We start from the raw sequence: 12,381 nt of genomic DNA, 5'->3' as shown, positions 1-12,381 counted from the left end.
CCCCGTACCTGCTTCTTATGTCCTGTGTCTGTCCTTACAATACAAGGGGTCACAAGATGTACAGCAGCTCCACAAGTTCACAACAAAAATTCCCAACTGTATCACATTTTTCTTTCAGTTCAACAAGGTCACCACACATCAATCATCAGGCCATTACTTTAATTGCAAACATTTGCTTTACTTCAAAGAAACAGCTGCACTATCATGTTACATAAGCACACCATAAATAGCATGAGGACATCAAGAAAGGACATGGACACAGAAATAGCTCGTCAATACCTTTTTGACACATACTGTCTACTATATTCTCTCTGGTGTGCATCAGCACCAATGTGATGATTATCCTTTGCAGTAGGTTTGACTGTAACAAAGTAAATAACTTGGTAATTATGTGTCAGTTATTCACTTTAACCAATCTTTTTAGATCAGAGGTCAGAAAGGAAAGGAGATAGGGAAAGGAAGCCATACAGGAACATACCACAGCCCAGGTTTGTAGCTAACCGCCAACTCTCCACAGACCACACAATGCGTCAGTGGGGAGCAGATGACAGCTTTTTACCTGCCCGTAGATTTGGTTGGGTTTCTTCCCTCGGCAATTGAGCAGGTTCCAGTGTTTGTTGTGAACGTTGCAGACATATGTCATTCCCGTTGCTTTCTCCAAAAGGAACCCCAGTGTCCCCAAACATCAATAGATTGTTGCTGTGTAAGACAGCTGGGACACAGAGAAAAAAACAAAACTGTTCAACTATCTGCTCTTAGTCTGACCAGGGACTGAAATTAATGGTTTAACAAGTTAATTCTGTAATGGATAGATGTACATATAATGGACAGAAAGACAGACAATCTCCAACTCTTTCCCGACATTGAGGCCAGCTCGGTGGGCATGTTGCCCTCTGTGTGGACCTGTTGCCAGGTAGCCGTGGCGAAGTGGAATCTCCACAGCTCCCTGTACAGAGCGTAGTCCTCGTTCTCTGAGCCGCATGCCTCCTCAAAATCAGGGTTGTACCCTCCAAAAACATACAGGTTGGCACTGTCTGCCACACACCATTGCCCACTGCGCGCAAGGAAGGCACAGTGACTTGAGGTGGGGGAGATAACCATGTAGATGTAAGCAATAGCGCCACCTAGTTTTGATCTGCCATATTGTTTTCACTGATTTAGTCCAGCCATATCCATGAGGGGGAGTGAGGTCAGGAGGGAACCATAGAGTGGAGGGGATCGTTATGGAATGGAATGCAGCCCTGAAACATTGGCTAGATTCCAATCTAAAAATGTGTATCCTGCACCTCTACCCTTGTTGACTTGACCTCCCCTACATGATTTGCATGGGCTGGAGAGCCATAGGCTCTGTCATTTCGCATCAGTGTGTTATAGAGAGCGGACCTAGAGACATAAATTAGTATAATAAACTGCGGTGAAGTAATCCAGTGGGTTTCCAGCAGATTTCTACACAGAGCCATTATCCCTCTAGTAATTCTATAATCTGCTGCACAGATTACCAGGAACATGACTGCACTGAACTGTGTACACCTACACAAGCAGGCAGCTTTTAAGATGCATATGCTTAAATATTTTGGATTGTTTAAGAATCTAGCTAAATAGGGCTAGCAATCACACGATGCTACGTCCGTCGTTGAATGAATGCGACCAAATCCCAGCGTGGAAAGTGTTCATGATATTTAATGCTGAAACACCACCAAAACAACAAAATATATACGAACGTAAAGTTCTGCAGGGCTAGACAGCAACTGTGCAAAAACAAGATCCCACAAACTCAGGTGGAAAACAGGCTGCCTAAGTATGATTCCCAATCAGAGACAACGATAAACAGCTGCTTCTGATTGGGAACCATACCCGGCCAACAAAGAAATAGAAAACTAGAATTCCCACCCAAACCACACCCTGATCTAACCAAATAGAGCAATAAACAGGCTCTCTAAGGTCAGGGCGTGACACACGAAGTAAACATCAGAATAGCAAGCATTTGTTTAATGTGCTCTCTATACGACAAGTTAATTTGGAAATAGTCACTAGGTTAAATGAATAATCAACTATTTCTTATTGACATGCTTTGTAACATCTGCACTGTGGATGGGGAGGTAGTTTAGTTTACTGTGTGTAATGATTAACTGCCCATCCGTCATATCAGTATGATGAGGTGTATTAAAAAATTCAGACACTGGAAAATAGGGGGCCACACAGGTCTATTGTTCCCTATAATGATTATGACAATAACCACCACATAACAGACTCATAGATAAATAGAACAGAGAAAGCGAGACCTCAGAGAACAGCACTCCATGACAAACATACTTCCAAACCCAGAGACAGACACTGAAGGATAGAAAGCCTCCCTGGTCCAATAGTGAAAGCTGGAGAGGAGTGAGGAGAGGAGGAACTGGGGCCAATCAGAGGAAGAGAGACTCTTACTAGGATGATTTGAAGCTCAAGTGATGGAAGAGAACAGGAAGGAAGAGAAGAGGTGGAGTTGACCGACAACCATTACAAGGCAGAGAAAAGGAAAAGGAGGTGGTTTGGATAGGAAGAGAGGAGGAAGCAGAGGGGTACGGGTGGATTTCCCTTATCGGCTGAAAACAAAAGTGACGTAGGATAAGCATGTGGGGTAATGAGTCGGATCCGGTTTTTACATGCAAAAGTGATTGCTTTTGAGAAAAACGCTTTATCTGCATAACCAATGAAATCTACTTTGAAAATTGAATATATATATTTTTTTTATCTCAGCCCCAGTCCCCGCAGGAGGCCTTTTGCCTTCTGATAGGCCATCATTGTAAATAAGAATTTGTTCTTAACTGACTTGCCTAGTTAAATAAAGGTTAAATAAAAATACAATTTTAAAAAACCTGGTTCAACCCGGGCCAGCTTAATCTAATCCCATCATTCTTTAGCGGAGTCTGAATGCACTAAAGTTACGTTAGTATTGGTCTGTGAAGAGAGGAGGTCTCGGCTGCTGTCTTGGGGTGTTACAATTACCCACCTTCTTTCAGAAACCTATTAGGGATGCGGAGGTTGGGGCACATAGGGGAGAAGATCCGCCGAGTCTGAAGCCATCTTATTCTCTTCTTAGAGCCTGCCAGTCATCACCAACCACAACCAACAGCCGTGATACATTCTAAAGATGGCGCCAGAGGGGATGGCTGGCGTTTTATGGGCTCTTAACCAACCGTGCTAATTTTTATATTTTTTGCATTGTTTGTAACTTATTTTGTATATAATGTTGCTGCTACCGTCTCTTATGACCAAAAAAAGCTTCTCAAATCAAATCAAAGTTTATTTGTCACGTGCGCCGAATACAACAGTGAACAGTGAAATGCTTACTTACAGGCTCTAACCAATAGTGCAAAAAAGGTGTTAGGTGAACAGTAGGTAAGTAACGAAATAAAACAACAGTAAAAAGACAGGCTATATACAGCAGCGAGGCTATAAAAGTAGTGAGGCTACATGCAGACACCGGTTAGTCAGGCTGATTGAGGTAGTATGTACTTGTAGATATGGTTAAAGTGACTGTGCATATATGATGAACAGAGAGTAGCAGTAGCGTAAAAGAGAGGTTGGCAGGTGGTGGGTGGCGGGACACAATACAGACAGCCCGGTTAGCCAATGTGCGGGAGCACTGGTTAGTCGGTCCAATTGAGGAAGTATGTAGATGAATGTATAGTTAAAGTAACTATGCATATATGATAAACAGAGAGTAGCACAGAGTTTGGGGGGGGGGCACACAATGCAAATAGTCCTGGTAGCCATTTGATTACCTGTTCAGGAGTCTTATGGCTTGGGGGTAAAACTGTTGAAAAGCCTTTTTGTCCTAGACTTTGCACTCCGGTCTATAAAGTGGTCAGATGAAGCAGATGCTAAACTACTATCACAGACTGGAACATGTGCCGGGATTCTTCCGATGGCATTGAGGAGCACACCACATCAGTCACTGGCTTTATCAATAAGTGCATCGAGGACGTCGTCCCCACAGTGACTGTACGTACATACCCCAACCAGAAGCCATGGATTACAGGCAACATTCGCACTGAGCTAAAGAGTAGAGCTGCCGCTTACAAAGTGTGGGACTCTAACCCGGATGCTTATAAGAAATCCCACTATGCACTCAGATGAACCAACAAACAGGCAAAGCTTCAATACAGGACTAAGATTGAATCGTCATACACCGGCTCTGATGCTCGTAGGGTGTGGCAGGAATCGCAAACTATTACCGACTACAAATGGAAGCACAGCCACGAGCTGCCCAGTGACACAAGCCTACCAGATGAGCTAAATCACTTCTATGCTCTCTTCGAGGCAAGCAACATTGAAGCATGCATGAGAGCATCAGCTGTTCCAGACGACTGTGTGATCAAGCTCTCCATACCGATGTGAGTAAATCAAATCAAATAAAATGTATTTATATAGCCCTTTTTACATCAGCTGATATCTCAAAGTGCTGTACAGAAACCCAGCCTAAAACCCCAAACAGCAAGCAATGCAGGTGTAGAAGCACGGTGGCTAGGAAAAACTCCCTAGAAAGGCCAAAACCTAGGAAGAAACCTAGAGAGGAACCAGGCTATGAGGGGTGGCCAGTCCTCTTCTGGCTGTGCCGGATGGAGATTATAACAGAACATGGCCAAGATGTTCAAATGTTCATAAATGACCAGCATGGTCAAATAATAATAATCACAGTAGTTGTCGAGGGTGCAATGAGTCAGCACATCAGGAGTACATGTCAGTTGGCTTTTCATAGCCGATCATTAAGAATATCTCTACCGCTCCTGCTGTCTCTAGAGAGTTGAAAACAGTAGGTCTGGGACAGGTAGCATGTCCGGTGAACAGGTCAGGGTTCCATAGCCGCAGGCAGAACAGTTTAAACTGGAGCAGCAGCACGGCCAGGTGGACTGGGGACAGCAAGAAGTCATCATGCCAGGAAGTCCTGAGGCATGGTCCTAGGGCTCAGGTCCTTCGAGAGAGAGAAAGAGAGAAAGAGAGAAAGAGAGAAAGAGAGAATTAGAGAGAGCCTACTTAAATTCACACAGGACACCAGATAAGACAGGAGAAGTACTCCAGATATAACAGACTGACCCTAGCCCCCCGACACATAAACTACTGCAGCATAAATACTGGAGGCTGAGACAGGAGGGGTCAGGAGACACTGTGGCCCCATCCGATGATACCCCCTGACAGGACCAAACAGGAAGGATATAACCCCACCCACTTTGCCAAAGAACAGCCCCCACACCACTAGAGGGATATCTTCAACCACCAACTTACCATCCTGAGACAAGGCCGAGTATAGCCCACAAAGATCTCCGCCACGGCACAACCCAAGGGGGGGGCGCCAACCCAGACAGGGAGATCACGTCAGTGACTCAACCCACTCAAGTGACGCACCCCTGATAGGGACGGCATGGAAGAACACCAGTAAGCCAGTGACTCAGCCCCTGTAATAGGGTTAGAGGCAGAGAATCCCAGTGGAAAGAGGGGAACCGGCCAGGCAGAGACAGCAAGGGCGGTTCGTTGCTCCAGAGCCTTTCCGTTCACCTTCACACTTCTGGGCCAGACTACACTCAATCATATGACCCACTGAAGAGATGAGTCTTCAGTAAAGACTTAAAGGTTGAGACCGAGCCTGCGTCTCTCACATGGGTAGGCAGACCATTCCATAAAAATGGAGCTCTATAGGAGAAAGCCCTGCCTCCAGCTGTTTGCTTAGAAATTCTAGGGACAATTAGGAGGCCTGAGTCTTGTGACTGTAGCGTATGTGTAAGTATGTACAGCAGGACCAAATCGGAAAGATAGGTAGGAGCAAGCCCATGTAATGCTTTGTAGGTTAGCAGTAAAACCTTGAAATCAGCCCTTGCCTTAATAGGAAGCCAGTGTAGGGAGGCTAGCACTGGAGTAATATGATAATTTCTTTTGGTTCTAGTCAGGATTCTAGCAGCCGTATTTAGCACTAACTGAAGTTTATTTAGTGCTTTATCCGGGTCGCCGGAAAGTAGAGCATTGCAGTAGTCTAACCTAGAAGTAACAAAAGCATGGATGAATTTTTCTGCATCATTTTTGGACAGAAAGTTTCTGATTTTTGCAACGTTATGTAGATGGGAAAAAGCTGTCCTTGAAACAGTCTTGATATGTTCGTCAAAAGAGAGATCAGGGTCCAGAGTAACGCTGAGGTCCTACACAGTTTTATTTGAGACAACTGTACAACCATCAAGATTAATTGTCAGATTCAACAGAAGATCTCTTTGTTTCTTGGGAGATAGAACAAGCATCTCTGTTTTGTCCGAGTTTAAAAGTAGAACGTTTGCAGCCATCCACTTCTTTATGTCTGAAACACAGGCTTCTAGCGATGGCAATTTTGGGGCTTCTCCATGTTTCATTGAAATGTACAGCTGTGTGTCATCCGCATAGCAGTGAAAGTTAACATTATGTTTTCGAATGACATCCCCAAGAGGTAAAATATATAGTGAAAACAATAGTGGTCCTTAAACAGAACCTTGGGGAACACCAAAATGTACAGTTGATTTGTCAGAGGACAAACCATTCACAGAGACAAACTGATATCTTTCTGACAGATAAGATCTAAACCAGGCCAGAACTTGTCTGTGCAGACCAATTTGGGTTTCCAATCTCTCCAAAAGAATGTGGTGATCGATGGTATCAAAAGCAACACTAAGGTCTAGGAGCACGAGGACAGATGCAGAGCCTCGGTCTGATGCCATTAAAATGTAATTTACCACCTTCACAAGTGCAGTCTCAGTGCTATGATGGGGTCTAAAACCAGACGGAAGCACTTCGTATACATTGTTTGTCTTCAGGAAGGCAGTGAGTTGCTGTACAACAGCTTTTTCGAAAAATGTTGAGAGGAATGGAAGATTCGATATAGGCCGATAGTTTAAAAAATATTTTCTGGTTCAAGGTTTGGCTTTTTCAAGAGAGGCTTTATTACTGCCACTTTTAGTGAGTTTGGTACACATCCGGTGGATAGAGAGCCGTTTATTATGTTCAACATAGGAGGGCCAAGCACAGGAAGCAGCTCTTTCAGTAGTTTAGTTGGAATAGCTTGAAGGTTTAGAGGCCATGATTATTTTCATCATTGTGTCAAGAGATATAGTACTAAAACACTTGAGTGTCTCTCTTGATCCTATGTTCCTGGCAGAGTTGTGCAGACTCAGGACACCTGAGCTTTGGAGGAATCCGTAATTTGCTTTCTAATGATAATGATATTTAGTAGTTCATGAATTTATTACTGCTGAAGTGAAAGCCATCCTCTCTTGGGGAATGCTGCCTTTTAGTTAGCTTTGCGACAGTATCAAAAAAACATTTAGGATTGTTCTTATTTTCCTCAATTAAGGTGGAAAAACAGGATGATCGAGCAGCAGTGAGGGCTCTTCGATACTGCACGGTACTGTCATTCCAAGATAGTCGGAAGACTCCCAGTTTGGTGTGGCACCATTTCCGTTCCAATTTTCTGGAAGCTTGCTTCAGAGCTCGGGTATTTTCTGTATACCAGGGAGCTAGTTTCTTATGACAAATGTTTTTCGTTTTTAGAGGTGCAACTACATCTAGGGTATTGCGCAAGGTTCAATTTAGTTCCTCAGTTAGGTGTTTTATTTGAGACGACTGTACAACCATTAAGATGAATTGTCAGATTCAACAGAAGATCTCTTCGTTTCTTGGGACCTAGAACAAGCATCTCTGTTTTGTCTGAGTTTAAAAGTAGAAAGTTTGCAGCCATCCACTTGTGCTCGTTCTTATCCAATTCCGAGGTGCGTTTTGAAGATATCGGAAGAACTGTCCACATTTACTTTCCATCAGTAAACAACATGAGTAGGTCTAGCAAACAGCAAAAGCATTAGCCTATGTCAATCTACTATCCCACATAGTACAAAAGTTGACCTATTCTGTGCAAGAAATAAATATTCCAAACAGCCTGGGACAGTCGTGGGATGCGATAGATACCAAATTAATACAACTACTAGCATCAAAAAAATGTTTTAAAGCAATGAGGCTGACGCAACAGATGAGAACGTTTAGCTTAAAATGTTGATAAACTATTAGGCTATTTCTTCATATTATAAGCGCAGCAATGCATGGCAGTAGACTATAAGCTCGAATGTTCCATTAGCTGGAAACACCATTATCAAAATTGACTGCAAATGTGATTATGCATGTAATGCTTTTATTATAAAGGTGCATTTTTATGGTGAAAATTATCTTCCTCAAACTTGAAACTCACACGCTGCGTATGTATACCAGTTAGGCTCTACACTCCTTGTAAAGCGGATTAATGTACTTAATTTAAAAAAGTTATTTGGCCACTTTAGTTTTGATAAGGTCTGTAACACAACATAGGCCTATGGGATAGGCTAGATGAGGTGTGCGACTTTGATTTGAAAAAGTTACAACAAATAAAGGCATTGTTTCTTGCCTTACGCTGGCCATCATTCACGAGTGATAATATACAATTTACAAGTGATAAGCTAATATTGTCACCCATCATACTATTCTTTATTTAATCTTGTCTTTACATATACTAAATAATATATGTGTGAAATTTGTTTTGATTTAGAATGGACCATTATCATGTACCTGTCTCAAAAAAGGGGAAAAATATGTGGATCATTTTCATGCCAGCCTGGTAGGCTATATTCCTGTTAAGAGAAGCAATGTGCTTAATATTATGAAAGTTGAGAAATAAATATAGGCTATATAGACCTATAGAAATCTGATGTGATCCTCTTCTTTTTAATAGAGGCCATCACTCTGTTTTCTCACGCAGTTGCATAGCATATAGAAATGTTGCGCAACATGCGCTCATGCTCTCATGAAGTGTTTGTTTAGATTTTCGATTAAATTTGCATTGATGTCATAGTGATTAGAGGGATAATAGAGTGCTGAGTACCTGACAGGTAGCGAGTTTGGTAGGCTACTAATAACCAGCAGCAGCATCAGAGTTTGGAGAAGCCTAATTACTACGAGTAAATGTTTACGTGGAATTTGACTGTTTTCATGAGATGTGACCACCTGTGTGGTGGTAATACGGTCACTGTAACAGCCCTACTCATCACTACATTTAGCCAGTGGTGACCCACCTGCCTAGCTCAGTGCTTTCTATGGTGGTGGTGCAAGCCAGAAGAAAATACGGAGCATTGTGCCGTGATTGGCTCAGTGTTCTGTCACTCATGGGGACACCGTCACCGCCAAGTCTAATGGTAGAGCTTGAAAATTCAAGCCCCTTGGGTGCTGCCATAGAGTTACATTAGAAGTGCCCATCCACAAAGGCTCAAGGTCATTGGCAACAGATAAAATGAAGTCAAATCACATTATATCTACAGTAGCTTTGATTGGACTGATGTCAACGTCATACTTTCAAAATGTTAGCTAGCAGTCATCATGAATCAAGTCGACAATCTTTTGGCAAATACTTTCTAATCCTTGTCATATGAAGAGAAATAGAGAAATTATAGATAAAATGTATCGGTGCTCACCGACCATTGGACATAAACATTACACAACAAGTTGGAAATTGTACTTAAGTAAAAATCATTTTTGGTACTACTTAAGTAATTTCTTGGGGGTATCTGTACTTTACTATTTATATTTTTGACAACTTTTACTTCACTATATTCCTAAAGAAAATAATGTACTTTTTACTCCATACATTTTACCTGACAGCCAAAAGTCCTTTTTGAACGCATAGCAGGACAGGAAAATGGTCCAATACATGCACATATTGTAACGGTTTTCTTCCGTTGAAGGAGAGGAGGACCAAAATGCAGCGTGTTTAGTGTTCAACATGTTTAATATAGACGATAAACACTACACAATGCAAAATGACAACTGTAAAAAACCAAAACAGTCCTATCTGGTGCATAGACACAAAGGCAACCCTCCACAAAACCCAACACAAAACAGGCTACCTAAATATGGTTCCCAATCAGAGACAATGACAAACACCTGCCTCTGATTGAGAACCATATCAGGCCAAACAACAAACCCAACATAGAAACACAAAACATAGAATGCCCACTCAGCTCACGTCCTGACCAACACTAAAACAAAGAAAACACAAAAGAACTATGGTCAGAACGTGACACTTATCAAGACAACACATGGTCATCCCTTCTGCCTTCGATCTGGCGGACTCACTAAACACAAATGCATCTTTTGTAAATAATGTCTGAGTGTTGGAGTGTGCCCCTGGCTATCCATACATTTTTAAAACAAAAAAATGGTGCCGCCTGCTTTGCTTAATTGAAGAAATTTGAAATTACATATACTTTTACTTTTGATACTTAAAAGTATATTTAGAACCAAATACTTTTAGACTTTTACTCAAGTAGTATTTTACTGGGTGACTTTTACTTGAGTAACTTTCTATTAAGGTATCTATACTTTTACTCAAGTATGACAATTGGGTACTGAGCTACAACTGGGAAAATAAGTTTTGAACTTTCAACCAAATCGGAATTGTAAATTGGGAACTTGGGGCTCTTTCTAGAGCTACAACCTGATGTCATCATGATTCAACCTTTTTTTCAGAGTTCCCATTTGTCTTGAAATCCAGAGAATTCCAGACTTTGATGACAAAGTTTGATGACAAAATATGCCCACGAAGGACCGCAGCACCAGCTTCCTGTTCAAGTGAGCACAGCACAACAAGGTGAGTCCAAAAATGTCTTGTATGCTGCTGCGTAAATTATGTAATATGCGAGGGAGATATGTATACTGTAGCTAAGAAAGTAATACTAAGTGTATGTTGTGTAGTAAGTAAGCTGTTAGTAGCCCATGTGCCTCACCCTAATCATTTGGTCTATTTTCACCTCTTAATTTCGCCTACTGTTCTGACTTGGTGGTGCATATGTAGCCTATAACCTGTTTTTGAGAAATTAAATCATTGAATATTGTAAGAGCATTCATTGTCTGCTTATATGCCCCCTTTATTTATCCTACGGTTTCTGACTTGGTGTACAGGGAGAATGGCCTATGTTCTAAATTCCGTCGCTGTACATTTCAAAAGTGCTGAACAAATAGTTATATTGACTACATCCGTCCTAGCTCGCTCATTAATGTCTTAATAGATATTACAAATTGCCTCTTATCCACTTGTCGTCCCCTTTATGCCATAGCTTGTACATCTCAATTGTCAGTAGAAACCACATTTGTTTAAGCAAGTCAGCCATATCAGCTATGATTTTTTTAAAGGCAATAAATGAAGCTGAATGAACTGTTTCGGTGCCAGACAAGGCTCTGCTGATAGCAAGGTGTAGCAGTGGTAAGGTGTTGGGACTGCTGTTGGGACTCTGCTGTTGGGACAGCTTTATGTAGGCCCTAACAGTTTGTGGGCACCGTTTGTCACCATCATAGTGCAATTCATGTATTGTTTAGTGTTATGTTGTATAGTGGTTTTGCTGGCATGCATACCACATTTTTTCCCCCCCACCAAGATTTTCATGCTAAAATCTCCACTGCATTTAGCTACATTAGATAGTCAATCCAGAGGTTCTTACCTTTGCCTCAATTCAGTCCAGATCATCATGGCATTTGTAGTTATTTATGATAGCCACATTATCAGCTAATTAACATTTAATTTGTTGGGGGTAAATACAGGCAAATATAATCATGTACTTCCATATTTGTTTTATTATCTTCTTGTGGTTCAAACATAATGCATAATGAACATCATCAACATGGGAAACATGATATGCTAATAGACTGTGGGCAAATTATGTTCATTGGGTTGAAATGTTCATAGAAAGGGCCTGAGATCAAATGCAATATTCAAACCACTAGAGGTCCACGTTTTTAGGTAGGAGCTCCAGCTGTTACACATTTTTTCATGAGGCAGAGAGAAACATTTGCAGTTTTACAGATAATCTTATGCTATTCTACATGTTTTGCCATGAGACTAAGATACATTTTTGCATTTTTAAAGCAAATGTCCTGCTATTTTCTATAAGGGTGAGAGAAAATGTTTCAGTTTTAAAGCAGATTTCCTGTAATTCTAAACATTGCCATGGCTTCTGACGTGTTGATAATGCTATCTGTGGAGGCTGATTGAGTGTTTAGTATGCTAGTGCTGCTTCATTAAAATATAACCAACCTACAGCACTAGACTACACTTCACTTGCGTCACGCTTTTGGTATTGAGAGATAAAAATGGTAATGCTTTCACTGATTGCACATAAACTTTGAATCAACGATGGTTTACGATTTCACAAGAGTGATCTGCTCTAACGTGCCCAGGAAGTTGGTGAAGATCAACTACAGAAACTTGCAGTGGACTGCAGCAAAGACTGGGCACGTTCGAGCAGATCACTTTTGATAAGCCGTTACCAACTTTGATCACAACCTTTCAAAGTGTGTTGCATTATGGGG

This window comes from Oncorhynchus tshawytscha, linkage group LG19, assembly GCF_018296145.1.
Source record: "Oncorhynchus tshawytscha isolate Ot180627B linkage group LG19, Otsh_v2.0, whole genome shotgun sequence".
NCBI lineage: Eukaryota > Metazoa > Chordata > Actinopteri > Salmoniformes > Salmonidae > Oncorhynchus > Oncorhynchus tshawytscha.
The sequence above is the reverse complement of the archived record's forward strand: the minus strand, read 5'-3'. Positions refer to the sequence as shown.